At 46.4% G+C, this 21,040-nt stretch overlaps 1 long non-coding RNA gene across 1 annotated transcript; it reads left to right on the top strand.

Moving 5' to 3' along the window:
• Positions 1-1,279: 1,279 nt before the first annotated feature.
• LOC138418201 (uncharacterized) lies at positions 1,280-19,413 on the top strand. The gene is made up of 3 exons (XR_011248444.1): positions 1,280-1,414; positions 2,447-2,944; positions 15,475-19,413. It is a non-coding gene; the product is annotated as an uncharacterized lncRNA (long non-coding RNA).
• Positions 19,414-21,040: the final 1,627 nt, after the last annotated feature.

Below are 21,040 nucleotides of genomic sequence, written 5' to 3'. Positions count from 1 at the left end.
AGCCACCAGGGAAGCCAGGGATCAAACCTGTATCCCCTGCAGTGAAAGCACAGAGTCTTAACCTCTGGCTCGCCAGGGAATTCCTAAGCAATAAACTTCTTAATTTGATTATAGAATACTTAAAAAGAGTGATCCATAGCTATTATGAAAGAAAACACTGAAAAGAGTATTCAGTACTCTTTTCCCACAAATTCATGTTGCGTGGAGAATCTCTTTACCATCTTTTTAGGGGTAAAATCTCGACTCTCCTACAATCATAAAGTGGACACACGCCAAACATCAAGAAAGCTAAAATGAATTTCCTTCATACGTAGAAAACTGGCTTCTCCCCACATCAGGAGAGGCAAATTATTTGTCCACCAAGACAAAATTAATTCACGTGTCTGTGGACAGCGATTATTTGCATTGTTTTGTTATCTGCAATTTACAGAGAAGTGAAGAATTCAAAGATTCAGAGACTTCATAGAATCAGAAAACCTGAAAAGGGGTGGCAGATCACGTCAAATTTTCCAGCAAAGCCACCTGTCAGCTTTTTAATACATGTCAAGGTCTTTCACAAGTTTTCCCATCAGAAACAACAGAATACAAAATATCCAAATTCATCTCACCTATTATGTTTTAGGAAGCTTTATTCTCTAAGGGGTGTGTCTGTGTTCTGGGTCACAATAAAATATATTTCTTACCATGGACCATGGTCGATGTTGTGTGAAAGCCACTGTGTGTGTGTGTGTGTGTGTGTGTGTGTGTATTGTGTCTGACTTTTTGAAACTCCCTGGACTATAGCCCACCAGGCTCCTCTGTCCGTGCAATTTTCCAGGCAAGAATACTGGAGTCCTATTCAACACAACCTAATTAACTACTCCCCTATGGATGAACTTGGCGGTTGTTCTGCTGATTTTTTTGTGTGTGTGCTATTTCAGATGAAGAGCTGAGCAGTGCCGGCGAGGAGGTTTGGTTTGTACATTGCTTGGAATCAGATGGGACTTCTTGATTTGTTTGAAACAATTATGCTCTTTCAGAGACACGTTCTCTGGCTTGTACATTTTCATTGCATGGAACAAGAATCTAAAATAAACCCCGATGGTTCAATAACACAGACCTGGCAACTCTATCCCCTCCCAGGGCCGATCTGAGCTCTCTGTCTCTCTCTCTCCCCTTCTCTGGAAATAACCAACAAAACCTTGGGATTATGTGTTGCGGGGAGAGATGTGTTTTCATCTGAGCTGGGGCTCAGGTTACAGCCGCCAGCTGCAGTCCCTGAACTTTCTCCGGCAGCCCTCTCCACTCTTAAGGCGAAGAAACAAGCTTCCAAGGGAGGAAACGTGGCCAGGAAACTGGGAGGCCCCATGTTCTCTTTCTTTGCTTGATTTATTTTTCCTAAAAAAAAAAGCCACGTGGCAAAATAATCCATATGGTAAGATTGCATGAATCTAATGCTCAAAGATAGTCAAAGCCATCGTGTTGAGAGATGCATGGTTTTGTAATAAACATACATATCTACAGAAAACCAAGGAATTGTTTATCACAAAGCAGAGTATGATTTACCCTGGGAGAGGGAGGAGTCTGTGATGAACAAGACATGTGGGGCTTCTAGGCTGATCATTTCTTTTTATTTTTTCTTTTCTTTTCTATATTTAAGTGACACCCCTCCCTTTTTTTTTTTTTTGGCTGTCCTGGGTCTTGCTTGCTGCACGGGCTTTTTCTCTAGTTGGCGATCGGGGGCTCCTCTCTAGTTTCGATGCGCAGGCTTCTCGTTGTAGTGGCTTCTCTTGTTGAGGGGGGCAGGCTCAAGGGTGTAGGGGCTTCAGCAGTTGCAGCTCCCAGGCTCTAGAGCACAGGCTCAGCCGTTGTGATGCACAGGCTTGGTTGCCCCGAAGCATATGGGATCTTCCCAGACCAGAGATTGAACTGGGGTCTCCTGCATTGGCAGGCAGATTCTTTACCACTGAGCCACCAGGAAGCCCCGACCATTTCTGGATGCGTCATCATATCATGGAGTTTGTTATGTTTATTTGTTAAACTATGATTGGGGCACATGTCTGTATGCATGTTACATATTCCATGACTTTTAAAACCATTTTTTTTTAAAATAAGCAATCACTCTTTCAGGGTACAGTAGTAAAGTGCCTGTTATGTCTGTCTTCTAGAATATCCCACGAATGAGAATCTGAACCTACCAGTACAAGCACACATTTTAAAAGCGCTCATAAAACAAACGCACAAAACAGTCAGGTGCAGCTTCTCTCGTTTGTGTTGTGGAGGCCGATCGCATTTCTTCCCGGTGTCTGGAAAATGTCCCGTGGTGAGAATAGCCTTGGCCGGGGACTAATCCTTAAGTAAAGGAAAAAAGAGAGAGAATCAACTGTCTTATTTATTTTCTAAAAGATGATGTGTTTTGTTGTCTTTGAATTCTTTGAATACTAAATTGTGTTTATGTTTGCCGAAGGTTACAGATATCCACCTGAAGATGGCGACATGGCAGGACAACTGGTAAACCCAAGCTTAAGAAACAGAATGAAGAGAAGCAGATCATAGTCTCTCCCGGGATTGAAAGATATTATGTGGAGGGGAAAATCACATATATTTGGGGGTGGAGGAAAAGGGACCCTCCTATACTGTTGGTGGGAATGCAAATTGGTACAGCCTCTGTGAATAACAATATGGAGTTTCCTTTAAAAAACGAAAACTAGAGCTAACATATGACCCTGCAGCCCTACTCTCAGGCATGCCTCCGGAGAACACTCTAATTCGGAAAGACACGTGAACCCAGTGTCCATGGCAGCGCTGTTTACAATAGCCAAGATGTGGAAATGACTTGGAAGGTGAATGAATGGATCAAGGAGATGTGGTGTGTACAATGGACTCGTGCTCAGCCACGAGAAAGAATGAGAGAACGCCATTTGCAGCGACACGGATTGAACTCGAGATTATCGTATGAAGCGAAGTAAGTCGGGCAAAGACAAATATATGATATCACTTGTATGTGGAGTCTAAAACAACGATGTAAACAAACGTATTGACAAAACAGAAAGAGATTTACAGACAGAAAACAAACTTATGGTTCCCAGAGGGGATAGCAAGGAAGTGAGGGGGAGGAGATACATTAGAAGTTTGAAATTAACATATACACACTACCATACATAAAAAGATAAACAACGAGGACCTGCTGTGTGGCATGGCTTTCCAGGTGGCTCCGTGGTAAGGAATCCGCTTGCCAATGCAGGAGAAACAGGTTCAATCCCTGGCTTGGGAAGATCGCTTGGAGAAGGAAATGGCAACCCACTCCAGTATTCTTGCCTGGGAAATCTCACGGACCAAGGATTACAGTCTATAGGGCCACAAAGAGTCAAAAGCGACTGAAGCGACTAAACAGCTGTATAGCATAGGCAACTATATTTAATGTCTTGTAATAACTATAATGTAAAAGAATCTGAAAAAATTATATATATAATTTTAAGCATACAGAAAATATATATTTAATATATTTAAAACCGAATCACTTTGCTGTACACCTGAAGCTAATACAATGTTATAAGTTAATTATATTTCAATTTTTTTAAATGACATATTTAAGTCCTAATTGCCAAAAAACTGGGCTGTGGAGGACATTAAGACAAAAAAAAAAAAAGACAGAGGGGTCATGGGAATGAGGAACACACATCTGACCCGTGACTAGAGAGATTTTATTCCAACTGAACTAAGATTTATTCCGAAATGAGGCCACCTCCAAGGCCACCCACTCACACACCAGGAAGGTTTTGAGCTTAGAGGTTAAAGGGAAAAATGAATCAGTTGTATATCTTTCTTTTTCTTTCCTGGCTAGAGGTGGCATTTCCATTTAAATGCTCCATGACCATCTCACCCTATTTAGCCCACTTATTTTTTTTCCCCAGTGCCAATTATATAGCCATTCTTTATCTGACTATAAAATTCATGTATGGGACTTCCTTGGTGGTCCAGTGGTTAAAACTCCACATTTTCAATGCAGGTGAGCCAGGTTTGATCCCTGGTTGGGGAATTAAGATCCCATATGCTATGCAGCCAAAAAAAGAAAATTAAAAATAATGTATGATTTGCTATGGAAAAACCTCAATAAACATGGAAAAACTATCCCTCTTTTTGGCACCATACACAATTTTAACATTTTATTGCAGAAAATTTTGCTAATTAAAGTTGGAATACTGGTTTTTATAATTAATCTCTCAATTTTTATTCATTTATATATTTTTTAATTGAAATATAATTGATGTACAATATTATGTTAGTTTCATAATACTGGTTTTAAGTCTTTGAGTTAAACTCAATTCTACAGAGGACTTTAAAATAAGCTATATCCGTCTTCTCATGCTATATAATAATAATAATGAAAGTGAAAGTCAGTCACGTCCAATTCTTTGAGACCTCATGGACGGTAACCCACCACACTCCTCTATTCATGGGATTCTCCAGGCAAGAATACTCGAGTGGGTTGCCATTCCCTTCTCCAGGGGATCTTCCTGACCCAGGGATCGAACCCAGGTCTGCTGCATTGCAGGTGGATTCTTTACCATCTGACCCACCAGGGACGCCACTGATAAAAATAACAATAATTGTAAAAACAACACCGCCACCACTGGGGCCCAGCGCTGCCATATGTGAGAAAGGAAGCTTTGTGTGGGGATCAGGACTCCTGGGTTCTGCTCCTGCCTTGTCACCAACTTGCCCTGTGACCTTAGCAACTTCCTCCTCTTATCTGGCTTCAGCATCTTCCCTGTGAAATGGGAGGATTGGAGAAAGTATAGAAATGGTTCACAACCCTGGCCGCATGGCAGAGTCATCCGGAGAGCTTTTACAATCATGGATGCCTGCACCCCACCCGAGAACAACAGCTTCAAACTCCCTGAAGGTGAGACTAGGGCATCCCGACTTCTTAAATGTTCCCCAAGGAATCCCAATGAGCATCCAAGGCTGAGAATCACCATCCTTTATCTAGGGTTTGGAGTCAGTGGTTTTAAGCGAGAGTAGGACCCCAGATAAATTTGTTTTCCGTGTCTATGAGTCTGTTTCTGTTTTGTAAATAAGTTCATTTGCATCTTTTTTGCTTTGTTTTTTTTGCTAAGGCTCAGCATGTGGGATCTGAGTTCTCTGAGCAGCGGTTGAACCCAGGCTCTAGGCAGTGAAAACACAGCCCTAACTACTAGACCACCTGGGAATTCCTTGGACTTGAATGTTTAAAAGACACTCTTCAACCCAATACACTGCCTTAAGCAGAAAAGGCTTTTTTTGGAAGGTTCAGAAGTGGGCTCAGACAGATTCTGACAGCTTGAAAAGAGACTTATCTTGGAATTTTTCTGTTAGATAGTAGTTCTGTTTAATTTCCTTCTACAGATGCATCACTTCACGTGACTGGATAAACAAGATCATGTGGGTGGTGATTTTTGTGCTCTTTGTGATTTCATTCCATCCCCCACCCCATGTTGCCTATAAATACTCCCTTTCCCCTTTATAACGGGGTTAACTAATAACTTTTGTACTTACTGCACACTTCATGTGTGCCAAGAGCTATTAGAAGCCATTTACATGTCTCCCAGTCACCCTGCAAGGCAGATACTATTATCCTCATTTTACAAATGAAGAAACTGAGGCCCAGAGAGGTCACCTGAGGTCACAGAGTCAAGATTTGGCTGTGCTCGAATCTGACATAGCTGGACACACCTCTATCACCTGACACAGCCGTCCTCACATTCTCATTGTTCGTGGACACCCAGAGAGATACAGAGGTTATTTGAGGTATTTTTTCACAATAAAAAGGGGGAGACCTGTGATATACAGCCTTTCATGGCTCTTGCTGTGCTTACTCAAAAGGATCCCAGTCCGTACATTCTGAGCACATAAGACCCCAGGGTGCTGTTGCAGCATTGTTTCAGCCACTCTCCCAGCAAGGTCATTTCCCAGGGTCTCTAATATTCTGCCCACACAGATAAGCCATCCTGATTCTTGAAACCCAAGCCCCAGCCCAGCCTGGATTGCATTGCGCTAGAAATCTTCACTCCCCCCACCCCAACCCACTAATTGTCTAGTGCACAGCAGTGATTGTCTCAATTTGTAGTATGTACTCAAGCCTTTCTTCCTTAAATGTAACAGGTCGAATTAGACCACTAATTAGTGGTGTGCTCAGAATGTTTTGACACTTCTTCTTTTTTATTGGCCGTGTGTCTTGTGGGATCTTCCTTCCCCCACCAGGGGTTAAATCTGAAAGCAGTGAAAGCTCCATATCCTAGCCATTAGACCACCAGGGAACATCCCGACATACCTTCATTTTTTAATGAGCTAGGGGATTTCTGAAAAATGTGGATGTGGTTCTGACTTTTCTGGGGAATTAGAGGGACCCTGGAGAGTTTGCCTGGGCCTTGGTCACCTAAGCCTGGTTATTCAGTCTCCAGCCCCTCCAGAGAGCAAATTCAAGCAGCCTGACTTAAGACCCCACTCCTCCCTGAACAAAAACAGCTGTTTGGCATAAATCACACTGTTAGCTTAGACTCTCTGGCCCAAGGCTCCAGGTAAACAAAGAGGCTCTTATCAGGCAGGACTTTCCAAGGGCTTAGAGGTTCCCTCCCAGGAGACCAGTTCTTTTTTTTTTTTTTTTGAACATGCAGGGATGGAGCCCATTAGGTTAACCCTTTACTCCACAGGGAACATGGGCTTCTGACGTGGCTCAGTGGTGAAGAATCCGCCTGCCAATGCAATGCAGGAGACGTGGATTCGATCCCTGGATCCCTGGGTTGGGAAGATCTCCTGGAGAAAGAAATAGCAACCGACTCTAGTACTCTTGCCTGGAGAATCCCACGCATGGACAGAGGAGGCTGGTGGGCCCCAGTCCATGGGGTCTCAAAAAGAGTCAGATGCAGTTTATCGGCTAAACAACAAGCAGCGCAGGGAACATCGCTGGAGCCTATGAGGAGGAGGCTTGAGTGCTGGAATTGGAGGGAGGGGCGCGGCTGGCCGCACACTCAGGGGCCTCAGCTCTCTGGGACTCTGCAAGGGGGGAGGGAGGGTGTGGGAGAAGAGAGACGGGGAGAGACGCTGGGCTCAGAGAGGAGCCCGTGCTATGGCGTTTTCTGGTAAACCCTGTTCAAAGCCTACTGAGTGTCCTTCTGTTCCTTGGTCACATAAACAGGCTATTCATTCACACACACACACACCCCCCACACGTCACACAGTCACAGATGTGCAGACACACGCCAAGACATAAAGACAGTCACAAACTCACAAACCATTACCCTCCCCTTTTAAAACGCCATGCGCTTGCTAGGACTTTCATACAATATTAACTAGATATGGGGACATTGCCTTGCCATGTTCATAATCTTAGGAGGAAACTCTTTAATCAAGTATGATGAAGTGTATGATGTAACATTTTTTTTTTAATCAGAGGCCCTTTATCAGATTGACGAAAAATAAAATAAAGGCATTCCCTTCTCCAGGGGATCTTCCCAACCCAGGAATCGAACCTGTGTCTCCTGCAGGCAGATTCTCAGTCAGTGTGTCTTCAGGGAAGTCCTCCAGTGTTTTTTTGAATCACAGGGGGCTTCCGTCCCCAAATGCAGCCTGTTAGTGCCTCCCAGGTTGTAGTTTCAAATGTGCCAAGATTTTCAGGGAGGAAGCTCCAGAACTGGAGTTTTGACTCCAACCCAATCCTTATCTGGACCAGCCTAGCTGTCACTCACTACAACCAAGGAGAAAAACAGTGAGTCACAGATGTGGAGGCAATAGATACTGCCCTGTGGAGACCTCCTGGATTCCAGGAGGTGGAGACCTCCTGGGACCCCATCCTAGAGCCCATGGTGGTGTGACAGGGGAATAGAAAGCCACTGGGAGGATAAAATTAAGAGAGATTTTTGGAAGAGGGGTTTGGAGCCTGGCTCATCCCCTGTGATGCCACTCGTAAGCTGTGTGACCTTGAGCTACTTACTCAACCTCTCTGTGCCTCCATTTACTCATCTGAAAGGGGGATCATAATAGAGCTTTCCTCCCAGTGTAGACGTAAGAATTGAAGAAGCTATTGTGTCCGTGTGCCAGGGACTGGGAACTGCTACCCTAAGGCTCCAGGGGAGAATGAGAATCCACAGCAGGGGTTCTCCAATGGGTGGAGCATGAAAACCACCTGGAGAGCCTTTTAAAATACAGATTGCTAGGCCTCTCCCTCAGAGTTTGTGATTCTCTAGGCTCCGGGTGGGCCTGACAATATGCATTTCTAAGTTGATCCAGGTGGTCTCAGGACCTTACTTGGAAAACCACTCGGTTCAGTTGCGTCAGACTCTTTGCGACCCCATGGACTGCAGCATGCCAGGCTTCCCTGTCCATCCTGAAGCTTACTCAAACTCATGTCCATCAAGTCGGTGATGCCATCTAACCATCTCATCCTCTGTCGTCCCCTTCTCCTCCTGCCTTGAATCTTTCCCAGCATCAGGGTCTTTTCCAATGAGTCAGTTCTTTGCATCAGGTGGCCAAAGTGTTAGAGAACTGCTGGCCTACAGTAAACTCCACCTTCCACAGACGTTCAAAACACAGGCAGAGCTTTGGAGCTTAAGACGATGGACCAGTGCCCTGCACATCGTAAGCACTCAGGAAACTCCGTCAGTCGCATGATCTTTTCTTTGAACGCTACTTGATTTACAATGTCATGCCAATCTCTGCTGTGCAACGAAGTGACTCCGTTGTACACATATAGACATTCTTTTAAAATACTCCTTTCCATTTAACCACCTGAATTTAACCGTCAGTCCCAGAGCGCCTCCTGGTGGGCACCGTGGGCGCACCCGTAGCCACCGGGGAGCGATTTTAACCAGCGGGTTTGGAGCGCCACCTGGTGGACACATGGGTCACGGCAACTTGGCTGAGTTGTCTCCGAAGGCCTGGGCTTCCCTGGAGAAGATAACGAATCTCCCTGCAATGCAGGAGATCCAGATTCGATCCCTGGGTAGGGAAGATCCCCTGGAGGAGGAGATGGCAACCCACTCCAGTATTCTTCCCTGGACAATTCCATGAACAGAGGAGCCTGACAATCTGCAGTCCATGTTGTTGCAGAGTCGGACACTTCTGAGCAACTAACGCACGCACACTGCAAGTCTACATGCAGGAGGGGCGGGGCCTCCTGTGTGAAGGGCGGGTCTTGCAATAAGGAAGGCAGGGCCTTGTGAGCCTCAGGCTTTAGGGAACCCGATGGAGGGAAAGGTAGGGGATCATTTTTCTATTCCTGGAGCCCTGGTTTCTTCCTCAGGCACGTCTAGGACCAGGTCACATCCTTGGGAGTCAGCCCCCGTCGGTTTGATTCGGCCTGGGGAGGGGGGACAGTTCCTCCTTGAAGTCCGAGCCTGGGGCACCCTCCCGGCCTATCTGCAGGCCAAGACCCACAGCCGACCCTAGGGACCTCTGCAAGCAGGAATACTGGCATCAGTGCTGTTCGAGATAACTTTCTGTGGTGATGAAATCGTCCTGCCTGGTATGGTAGCAACAGGTCACGTGGAGCTTTGAGCCGCTGTCATGTGGCTGAAATGAATGTTCCATTTTACTGAATTTTAATTACATCTTAATTTCAGTCTCCCCCGTCCCCGTGGCCATTGGTTACCCTATTGAACAGAGCAGGTCTAGAGCTCCATAAAGGACTTTGGCTTTGACCTTACTATAGGAAGGGTTTGGGGAAGGACGTGATTGACTGGGATTTGACTTCTTAGTCAAACCAAGTCATAAGCCAGGCCAGAGTCAAGCAGAGAGGAAACAGACTCCACCTCTTTAATAAAAAAAAATTATTTGACTGCCCTGGGTCTTAGCTGTAGCAACATTATTCTGCCGCATGGGAACTCTTAGTTGCAGCATGTGGTGTCTAGCTCCCTGATCAGGGATCGAACCTGGGTCCCCTGCGTGTGGAGCATGGAGTCTTAGCCACTGGACCACCACGTAAACCCCTGAACTTCCCTTCTTGATGGGGGAAGTACCAGGCACACATGGGGAGGGGAAGAATTGACACTGGCCGTTTGGGAGACGAGTCTCTGCAGTGCGCCCTCTGGCGGCGGATGGCAGAGACGCGCTCAGACTCAGTGGGTCCCGCTTCAGAGCAACCTTCCTGACCTGAGTGAGCACCCGCCAAGGGCCGGTAATAAACTGGGGGGGAAACACTGGCTTGAATAGGAAACTGTAGCGAGAAGAGTTCTGACTGCAGGTCACAGCTGTAAGGTCATTCTAATAAGAATTTGGGCCAGAACCTCCAGGGAGCCGTGGTCACTTCAACATTTTTTATTTTTCTTCATTGACAGCTGATTGACCAAAGGGTATCATGGAACAAAATGATGGACTGAAAAGGTGGATTTGTTTAAAACGTGTCCTCTGTTGGTTCCATTCGCCTAGAAGTCCGTGATCTTTCATTCCGCTGACACTTTCTAATCAAATTATTTCATTTTACGATCTCTGAGGCATTCATTTTAAGTTTTGTGTAGGGAGCGTGAGGAAGTATTTGCTGTCCGAAGCCAGAGGAAAAAACAGACCTGAATTTCTTCAGGCTTGGCAGACTGATGTTACTGAGTGTGTTCCAACAGAAAAAAGGGCAATACTGTGGAATCTCTGCCCCCCCCCCACCCCACCACACACACACACACACACACACACACACACACACACACACAAAGCTCTGCAAGTGCCTCTTCAGAGGGCAGTCTTTTCAGAGTTCACATAAAGACCTGCCTGAGTGTGGAAGGGGATTTACAAGTTGCTGTGTGATTGCTGGCCTGTGGGCTGAAATTCAGCAAGAACTCTGGGAAGTCAGGCTAAATGAGAGCAGATAGTTTGTTGCTTGAATCTCCAAACACTTATTTGACTTCTTACAGATATTTCAGATCAGTGATGCTGGGCCAGTCTTGCTACCTTTGCTATACACCTGAACTTATTACAGTGCTGTGAATCAGCTAGATGTGTCTGCTTAGGCGCTCAGTCACGTGCAATTCTTTGCGACTGCATGGACCAGCCAGGCTCTGAGGCAGGCTCTGAGCCCACCAGGCTCCTCTGTCCGTGGGATTCTCCAGGAAAGAATACTGGAATGGATTGTCATTTTCGTCTCCGGGAGATTGTCCTGACCCAGGGATTGAACTTGGGCCTCACGCATTCCAGGCAGATCGTTTATCATCTGAAATCAACTATACTTCAATAAAAATAAATACACATTCATATTTTTAAGGAAAGATGAGATCATCCTGAATTAGCCAAGTGGGCCCTAAATCCAATGACAAGTATCGTGGGAGACAGAAGCCCTTGTAAAGATGGAGGCATTGATTGGAGACAGGAAATGCCAAGAGAGCAAAACTGAAAGAGAAGAGGAAGAAATCTCCCCTAGAGCCCTGCTGACATCTTGATTTCGAACTTCCAGCCCCTAGAATCGTGAGAGAGTACACTTCAGTTGCTTTAAGCCACCCAGTTTGTGGGGATTTGTTACACAGCCTTAGGAAACTCAGGTGGATCTAGATTGGACCTGGATGCCTCTGTAGATACACAGACAAGGACACAGCTGTAGACACGGCTGTAGCTCTAGATAAGGATACAGCTGTCAGTGTGGACATGGATGCACGTGCTTAGATCGAGACCTATAGACAGAGAGAACAAGATCTTGAGGAAACCCTGACCCAGGAGTGGAGCCCCTGGGCTAAGCACGGGGTACTCACTGCCAAAGGGAAGCTGCCGTGCAGTCACAGACACAGCCTCCCACAAACACTCCACCACCAAACTCTCAAGGTTTTCTGGAGAATCCGAGTATCTGAAATGGCTTTCTTTAGTGGCTCCAGCAAGTTTGCTCTCTCTTTTTTTTTTTAAAGTAAGTAACCTAGAGATGAGTTATAGGCTTCCCTAATGGCGCAGTGGGAAAGAATCTGCCTGCCAAGATGGAAACAGCAACCCGCTCCAGTGTTCTTGTATGGGAAATCCCATGGACAGACAGGAGCCTGGTGGGCTACAGTCCATGGGGTCACAAAGAGCTGGATACAACTGAGCGACTGAGCACGCACACACACAGATGGGTTATTTATTATTCTTATTTTTGGCTGTGCTGCGCCTTCGTTGTGCATCGTGGCGGTGTGCAGGCTTAGCTGCTCTGTGGCGTGTGGGATGTTAGTTCCCCCACCAGGGATTAAACCTGAGTCCCCTGCATTGGAAGGCAGATTCTCAACCACTGGACCACCAGGAAAGTCCCAAGCTTGCTCTTTTCTGTTGCAAGTTTTCTGGATAATCGTTTTTGCCCTCCCACCTCAAGTGTAAAAACAAAACTTGTTCGCAGATGGCCGGAAGCTTTCTGTCTTATCTTTCTCATAGAAATCCTGCTTTGTCTTTATGCCTTGCCAGCAGTCTGCCTCTCCTTTCAATGCTGATAACTGTCTTCAAGTTAGACACAGGGCTTTGGAGCCCAGGAAAGAGGAGGGAAGTAGAAAGGGCTGGGGGAGGAGGGGTGGTCTGGGCCACTAGGGAGAGTGGGGAGAGGAGTGTCCACGATACCATTTTGAGGGTTCAGCAGCCAAGGCCTTTAAACCAAATCCAAAGAGAGAGAAACTGCCCCAAATGAGTCATGGGGCAGATCTGGCAAAGAGGCTAAGAAAACTCCTGTAAACATCCCTTTTGGGACTTCCTAGTGGTCTGTTGGCTAAGACTCCTCACTCCCTATGCAGGGGGCTGGGATTTGTCCCTAGTCAGGGAACTAGATCCCACAAGCCACATAGGAGTTCTCACGCTGCAGCCTAAATGCTACAACTAAGACTTGGTGCAGCTGAGTAAATAAATACTGAATTTTTAAAAAATCCCTGTGTTAATGACAGGAAGACTGAGGTCCAGATAGGAGGGGACATAAAGAAGGGTAAACGTCAAATTCTTTGATTCTGGCTCAGTTAAAATTGGTAGTTGAAATCAAATGATGCAAATTAGAAATACGTGCATCTTATACAAACGATTATTTGAAAAAAAAAAAGTGAAATAGAGAAAAGATACTCCCTTGGACTTCCCTGGTGGTCCAGTGGTTAAGAACCCTCCTGTGAATGCAGGGAACATGGGGTCGAGCCCTGGTCCCGGAAGGTTCCATATGCCTCAGGGCAACTGAGCCCACGGGACACAGCTACGAAAGCCCGCCCTGAAGCCCATGCTCTGCAACAAGAGCAGCCACCGCAGTGAGAGGCCTAAGCTCCACAACTGGGGAAAGCCACAGAGAGTCAGTGCAGCCAAATCAAACGAATGAATAGAAAGGGACTCACTTTACCCTGGTGCTGTACTGCCATCTGCTGAAACAGTGTTGTTACAAATATAGAACACGACGGCCCTGGTGGCTCAAACGGTAAAGAATCTGCCTACCAGTGCAGAAGGCCCAGCTTTGATCACTGGGTAGGGACGATCCCCTGGAGAAGGAAATGGCAACCCACTCCAGCATTGTTGCCTGGGAAATCCCATGAATAGCGGATCCTGGCAGACTACAGTCCACGGATCCCAAGGAGTCAGACACACCACATACACATGACCTTTACGGCGCCCCCAGACCTGAAAGAGCTGACAGTCCCAGAAGGCGTTCAGTCGCCCAGTCGTGTTCGACTCTTCTCAAACTGCAGCACGCCAGGCCTCCCTGTCCATCACCAACTCCTGGAGTTCACTCAAACTCACGTCCATCGAGTCCGTGATGCCATCCAGCCATCTCATCCTCTGTCGCCCTCTTCTTCTGCCTTCAGTCTTTCTCAGCAACAGGGTCTTTTCCCAGTCCCCAAAGTTATCTAATGAGAAATCTTGAAAGGACAGATGGTTAACAAAAGTGCTTTGAGAATTGCAAAGCCCTGAGGGATTTAGGAGCCTTTATTATCCATGGTAAGATTGCGAACCATCTGTCCTAAATGGAGAAAAAAAAGATTATCCAGGTGGGATGAATTCTTATTTAACTTAAATCTTTATGTATTCTGTGTCCGATAGTCATGAAAATTCAGTTTGTCTATTTTGTTTGTGGCAAAGGGTCAAAAGCTTTCCCCCACACGTTCCACTTTCAGCATTAGCGTGGAAGGTCTTATTACCACCCGTTCAAAGAGCTCGGCCCCTTCCTCGCTGTGTCCTCAGGCAGACTGCTTGCTTGACTCTGTGCCTCGGTTTCCTCATCTGTAAAATGGTGATTCTTGTTGTGAGGAGCCAGTGCGTTCCTGTCTGCAAACGGCCTGACATGCTCAGTATTACTGCAAAATGGTTAAAGGCACAGACCTGAGCCAGCTCTGTGTTCAAATTCCAACTCTGCTGCTTGACGGCTATGTGAGCCGGGACACAGAACTTAATCTCTCTGCCCTTCAATTTGCTTCTCTGTAAAATGGGCATCTGTCCACACAAATGGACTTCTCTATGTAACAGAAACAGACTCACAGGCCTAAAGCACAGCTGTGTGGTTGCCAAGGAGGAGGAAGAGGGGGGAACAGGAGGATTGGGAGTTTGGGGTTAGCTGATGCAAAAACTATTATGTATAGAACGGATAACAAGGTCCTACTGTATAGCGCAGGGAACGAGATTCCATTCTTGTGACAAATCATAATGAAAAAGAATATGAAAAGGAATGTGCATATATATGTCTGAATCATTTTGCCGCACAGCAGAAATTAACACACTGTAAATCAATTACGTATTCTTCAATACATTTTTTTAAAGTGTGTCTATTCACAGTGTTGGCATAAGAATTAAATGTTAATACATGTAAAGTACTTAGAGCCAGCCACGTAGCAATTCCTTATGAGTTGCCTGACAAGGTCTTCACTTTATAGACGAGGAAGCAAGTTTGCAAGGATCCTAGTGTTTCCCTTGAAGGCCTTCCGCAGTGCTGGTGGGAGAAACCCCCACAGGTCTGGGCAGACCGCTCTCCAGCCCAGGGTCTCTGCAGGCCAGGCTGGGCGGTGGTCCTCCAGCATCCCTTCCCTGGCTGATTTCTTTCTCCCTATGTCTGCACCCTGCTTCCCTGTTTTTAAAGGGAATGCATTTTTGTTTTTCTAAATATTGGTCTCATGTGTTTTTTGTTGTTGTTGTGGCAAAAAACACATAACATGCAATTTACCAATTAACTTACCACACTGTAAAATGCATGACTCAAGTGCATTTATGACATCCACAACATTGTGTAACTCATGTCTTTCTAGTTCCATAACATTTCCATCACTCTTAAAAAACCCTCGCACCCGTTAAGCAGTCACTTCCTCTTCTCCCTTCCCTCCAGCTCCTGGCAACCACTAGACTGTATTCTGTCTGTCTCTATGGATTTGCCTCTTCTGGACATTTCTGACCAATGGGATCGTACAATATGTGGCCTTTTGTGTTCAGCTTCTTCCATTAGCATCACGTTTTCAAGGGTTCTGTTGTAGCATGGATCAGAACTTCATCCCCGCCCCTCCGCCCTTTTTTATTTATTTGGCTGCATCAGGTCTTAGTTCTGGTATGTGGTTCTTTCCTTGTGGCGCACAGGCTTCCTAGCTGGCACAGGCTTAGTTGCCCTGTGGCATGTGGGATCTATTTCCTGACCAAGAAAAGAACCCAAGTACCCTGCACTGGAAGGTGGATTCTTAACCACTGGATCACCAGGTAAGTCCCAAACTTCGTTCCTTTGTAAGCCTGAGTTAATATTCTATTCTATGAATAGACCACATTTTTTTAATTCATTTGTTTGACAGGCCTTTGGGTCGTTTGTGTCTTTTGGCTACAGTGAATAATGCTGCTATGATCATTCGTGTACTGGGGTTTTTGTTTGAACCACCTGTTTTCGCTTCCCTTAGGTATACACCTATAGGTAGAATTGCTGTGTGTCGGGACTGTGCCTAGGAATGGCAGTTCTGCTTAACCTTCATTAAATGGTCTAGCATGGTGGCTATGTCGTTTTCCAGTCCCACCACCAGAGGAGGGTTCCTACGTACCAGTGGCTGCTGTTGTTGTTTTGTTTTTTTTTTCTTAAATATTTACTTATTTGGCTGTGCTGGGTTTCAGTTACAACACTTAGGATCTTTAGTTATGGCATGTAGAATGTAGTTCCCTGAACCAAGGGAGTGTGGCGTCTTAGCCACTGGACCACCAGGGAGGTCCTTGATGCTGGTTTTTATTTTTATTTATTTATTTATTTATTTATTTATTTATTTTGATGCTGGTTTTTAAAATGCAGGCTGAAAAGCATGAGGCCCCTTTGAAGCTGCCCCTTTAGTCATCCTGAGACAGACCTTCACCCCAGCCCTCCTGTCACCCTCCGGCTTCAGCCGCTTCCATCATGTTCATTCCCCAGCTCCTCAAGCTGGCTTCCTCATTCTTTGGGCCCCTAGCCCCATGATCATGTTAACTCTGGATGTAAGCAGATCTGGGGACCAGATCCTGACTCCTTGCTCAGCAGGTGCTCCGGGCCAGTGGTCTGTTCCCTCACCGTCACCGTGAAAACACCAGAAAGAAACCAGAGGGACTTTCTCTGGGTGCAGGGAAAAGCATTCTAACTTTGACTCAAAAGCCAGAGGCAATAGCAGAAAAACCAACGCATTTGATTTCTTAAAAATAGGGAATCCCCTGGTGAGTGGTTAGAATTCAGTGCTTTCACTGTCAGGGGCCTGGGTTCAATCCCTGGTCGGGGAACTACTGCAAGCCTTGCAGCCAAAAATTATAAAGCTGAGAGAAAATTATTTCTAATATATATCACAAATCCAGGGCTTCTCTGGTGGCTCAGTGGTAAAGAATCTGCCTGCAATGCAGGAGACGCAGGAGAATTGGGTTCGATCCCTGGCTGGGGAAGATCCCCTGGAGGAGGAAATGGCAAGCCACTTATTCTTGCTGGGGAAATCCCATGGACAGAGCAGCCTCGTGGGCTACAGTCTGTGGAGTCACAAAGAGTTGCACACAACTGAGGCCTCACCACCATCATCACAAGGACGGGGTCACGCATCTCTCAGGCTAGCAAAGGAATGCTCAAAATTCTCCAAGCCAGGCTTCAGCAGTACGTGAACTGAGAACTTGATGTTCAAGTTGTTCAAGCTGGATTTAGATAAGGAGGAGGAACCAGAGATAAAGCTGCCAACATCCATTGGATCACAGAAAAAGCAAGAGAGTTCCATAAAAACATCTGCTTTATTGACTATGCCAAAGCCTTTGACTTCGTGGATCACAACACACTGTGGAAAACTCTTGAAGAGATGGTAATTCCAGATCACCTGACCTGCCTCCTGAGAAACCTGTATGCAGGTCAAGAAGCAACAGTTAGAACTGGACATGGAACAACAGACTGGTTCTAAATTGGGAAAGGTGTACATCAAGGCAGTATATTGTCACCCTGCTTATTTAACTTATATGCAGAGTACATCATGCGAAATGCTGGGCTGGATGAAGCACAAGCTGGAATCAAGATTGCTGGGAGAAATATCAATAACCTCAGATACGCAGATGATACCACCCTTACGGCAGAAAATAAAGAGGAACAAAAGAGCTTCTTGATGAAAGTGAAAGAGGAGAGTGAAAAAGCTGGCTCAAAATTCAACATTCAGAAATCTAAGATCCTGGCATTTGGTCCCATCACTTCATGGCAAATAGGTGGGGAAACAATGGAAACAGTGACAGACTATTTTCTTGGACTCCAAAATAAAAGATGCTTGCTCCTTGGAAGAAAAGCTATGACAAACCTAGACAGCATATTGAAAAGCAGGGACACTGCTTTGCCAAAAAAGGTCTGTCTAGTCAAAGTTATGGTTTTCCCAGTAGTCATGTACAGATGTGAGAGTTGGACCATAAAAAAAAAGCTGAGCGCCAAATTGATGCTTTTGAACTGTGGTGTTGGAGAAGACTCCTGAGAGTCCCTTGGAAAGCAAGGGGATCAAACCAGTTCATCCTAAAGGAAATCAGTCCTGAATATTCACTGGAAGGACTGATGCTGAAGCTGAAGCTCCAGTACTTGGGTCACCAGATGCAAAGACTGACTCATTGGAAAAGACGCTGATGCTGGGAAAGATTACAGGCGGGAGGAGAAGGGGATGACAGAGGATGAGATGGTTGGATGGCATCACTGACTTGGTGGACATGAATTTGAGCAAACTCTGGGAGTTGGTGATGGACAGGGAAGCCTGGTGTGCTGCAGTCCATGGGGTTGTAAAGAGTCGGACATGACTGAGCGACTGAACTGAACTGTGTCTCTGTTTCGGTTGGAGATCCATGACCAGAGTCTGATCAGGAAGAAACATCAGACAGATCCCTAATAAACATTCTTTAAACAAAGAGGATGGGGAGAAGGATGGTCTTCTTCACAAATGCCAATATCACAGAAGACAGAGAGGCTGAGGAAACGTTCCTGATTAAACACCGAAGAGACCAAACTAAAGGTAACCCAGAGCATTCAAAAATTTTTATTTATTTGGCTCTGATGGGTCTTCACTGTGGCACCTGGAATCCTTGCTGAGGCAGGCAGGCTTCTCTCTAGTTGGGCTCAGTTGCCCCGAGGCACGTGGGGTCTTAGTGCCCGTACCAGCGATCGAATCCACACACCTTGTATTGGAAGGTGGATTCTTAACCACGGGACCATCAGGGAAGTCCCTAACCCAGGGCATTATCGATCGGGCCAACGGATACAACTGGAATAAAAGTCAGTAGGTTTAAATACAAATAGTGTAGCAATGTTAAATTTACTAGTGGGTAACTGTAGGGTCCCTACGTGAGAGCAGCCTGAATCTTAGGAAAAACACACGGAAATATGTAAAGTATCGTGATGTATGCTACGCAACTTACTCTCAAAGGACTCAGGAAAAAAGTGTGTGTGTGTGCAGACACAAAATGCACACACCACAATGCAGTGCGAGCAGATGGAACAAAATGTTTTGTAATGCGTGAATCCAGCTGACCCATACACAGGGAGTTCTTTGGACCTGGAGTTCTTTGGACCTTTTGGGCAACTTTCTCTATTTAAAGTTCTTTCCAAATAGTACCTCTATTTAAAGTTGTCTCCAAATACTAAGTTAAAAAAGAGAAACCATCAGTATCTTAAGAGGATACTGCTAGCAGAATGCAATCTAGAATTGATTCATCCTTAAAAGAAAAGGCCAAATCCAACGGTTGACAAGTTAAATGCTAGCTACGGGCCTCTTCTTATAGGAATAATGGCATCTCTTGGCTTCAAGTTAATGTTAAGCATCTTGGGACAAACCCATAAGTTTACTTTTAATCAGAAATTTAAGGAGAAAGAGAAAGAAAGAAATTTAAGGGGACTTCCCTGGAGGTCCAGTGGTTAAAACTCCACCTTCCGAAGCAGGGGCTGTGGGTCTGATTTCCAGTTGGGGAGCTAAGACCCCACATGGCTCAAGGCCAGAAAAGCAAAACTTAAAACAGAAACAACATTGTAACAAATTCAATCAGGACTTAAAAAAATGGTCAGCATAAAAACAAAGAAAGAAATTTAAGTGAGATTTAGAAACTTCCTCCAGAGCTCCCCTAGTGGCACAGCGGTAAAGAGTCGGCCTGCCAATGTAGGCTCCAGTACTCTTGCCTGGAAAATTCTATGGACAGAGGAGCCTGGTACGATGCGGTCCATGGGGTCGCTAAGAGTTGGATAGGACCGAGCGACTTCACTTTCATGCATTGGAGAAGGAAATGGCAATCCACTCCAGTGTTCTTGCCTGGAGAATCCCAGGGACGGGGGAGCCTGGTGGGCTGCCGTCTATTGGGTCACACAGAGTCGGACACGACTGAAGCGACTTAGCAGCAGCAGCAGCCAACGTAGGAGACAGTGGTTCAATCCCTGATCCTGGAAAATCCCACATGCCTCAGAGCAACTAAGCCCAGGTGCCACAACTATTGAGCCTGGCGGCCGCAACTACAGACACCCGGATACCTGAGAAGCAAGAAGAGAAGCCGCCACAACGGGAAGCTCACGCACCGCAACTAGAGAGGAGCCGCAACTAGAGAGGAGCCGCAACTAGAGAAGGCCTGTGTGCAGTAACGAAGACCCAGCACAGCCAAAAAATAAAAATGAATAAACTTTTAAGTGTTTCAAAAAATAAGCAACAAAAATAAAAAGCTTCCTCTGTAAGTGCCGTCAGCATGGGTCTCGGCGAGGCCCTGTGCAGCAGGCAGTGCCCTGGGGTGGTTTGTCATCTGTCACTCGGGCCCTTACATCTGGGTTGGCCTAAGCGACTTGCTCCACAGACACCATGTGGGGGAAGGGACACATGGGGACTTCTGAGACCAGGTCATGAGGTTCAGGGAGCTCCTTGGCAGGCCCTGCGCTGCATTGTGAGCAGCCCGAGCCACAGGGCAGCTGGATGTGCGCTCCAGCGAGTTCCCAGCTACCAGGCACTGGAGTGAGCCCACCTGGACAACCAGCCAGGCCAGTCTTCTGGCGAGTCCAGCCCAAGGCCACTGACCACAGCTGCCACAAGAGCTCAAGGGAGAACTGTGTGGCCCGGCCTTGTCGACCCATGGAAAAGAGAAAGATGGATATATCCCTGTGTTTAGAGCCAGTGAGCTTCAGGGTTTGCAGTGCAACAGGATTGATCTCGATCAAAGGAAGGTCTAGTCAAGGGGGCCCTCTAAGTCCGAGGAACATCCTCCCTGATGAGGGTCTTCTTTTCTCCCTCTGGGTGGCCTAGACTTTCCCAAGATCTATGCTGGGGACCCTGGGCCCCACGGCATCAGTTAATCTCTCTGGAGATTAAGGTCAGCCACATGACCAACTGCAGTCAAGACCCTGAGAACCAAGGCCCGGGCGGCCTTCCCTGTCGTCACCTTGCTGCTGGGAGAAGTCAGCGCTGCCCGACTCCCCTGGCAGAGACACCAGAAGCCCACGCCCGCTCTCTCTCTGCCCATGTGTCTCTTCTCTCTGATTTTTTTTTTTCTTGCCGAGATAAACTGTAAGCATGCATAGAACAGCTCTTTTGAGTTCTGCCCGAGTTCTTCTAGCAAGCAGTTCAACACGAAGGTGGGACTGGGGACGCCGGAACTAGAGTGGCAAGAGGGCCCCCTGTGGCGTCTCACCAGCTGGAATTCCACCTGCAGATCCAGAGGGCCCTCGGGACTGAGGAGC

The sequence above is a fragment of the Ovis canadensis genome, chromosome 14 (genome assembly GCF_042477335.2).
Source record: "Ovis canadensis isolate MfBH-ARS-UI-01 breed Bighorn chromosome 14, ARS-UI_OviCan_v2, whole genome shotgun sequence".
Taxonomy (NCBI): Eukaryota; Metazoa; Chordata; class Mammalia; order Artiodactyla; family Bovidae; genus Ovis; species Ovis canadensis.
This window is presented reverse-complemented; position numbering and strand designations above follow the sequence as displayed.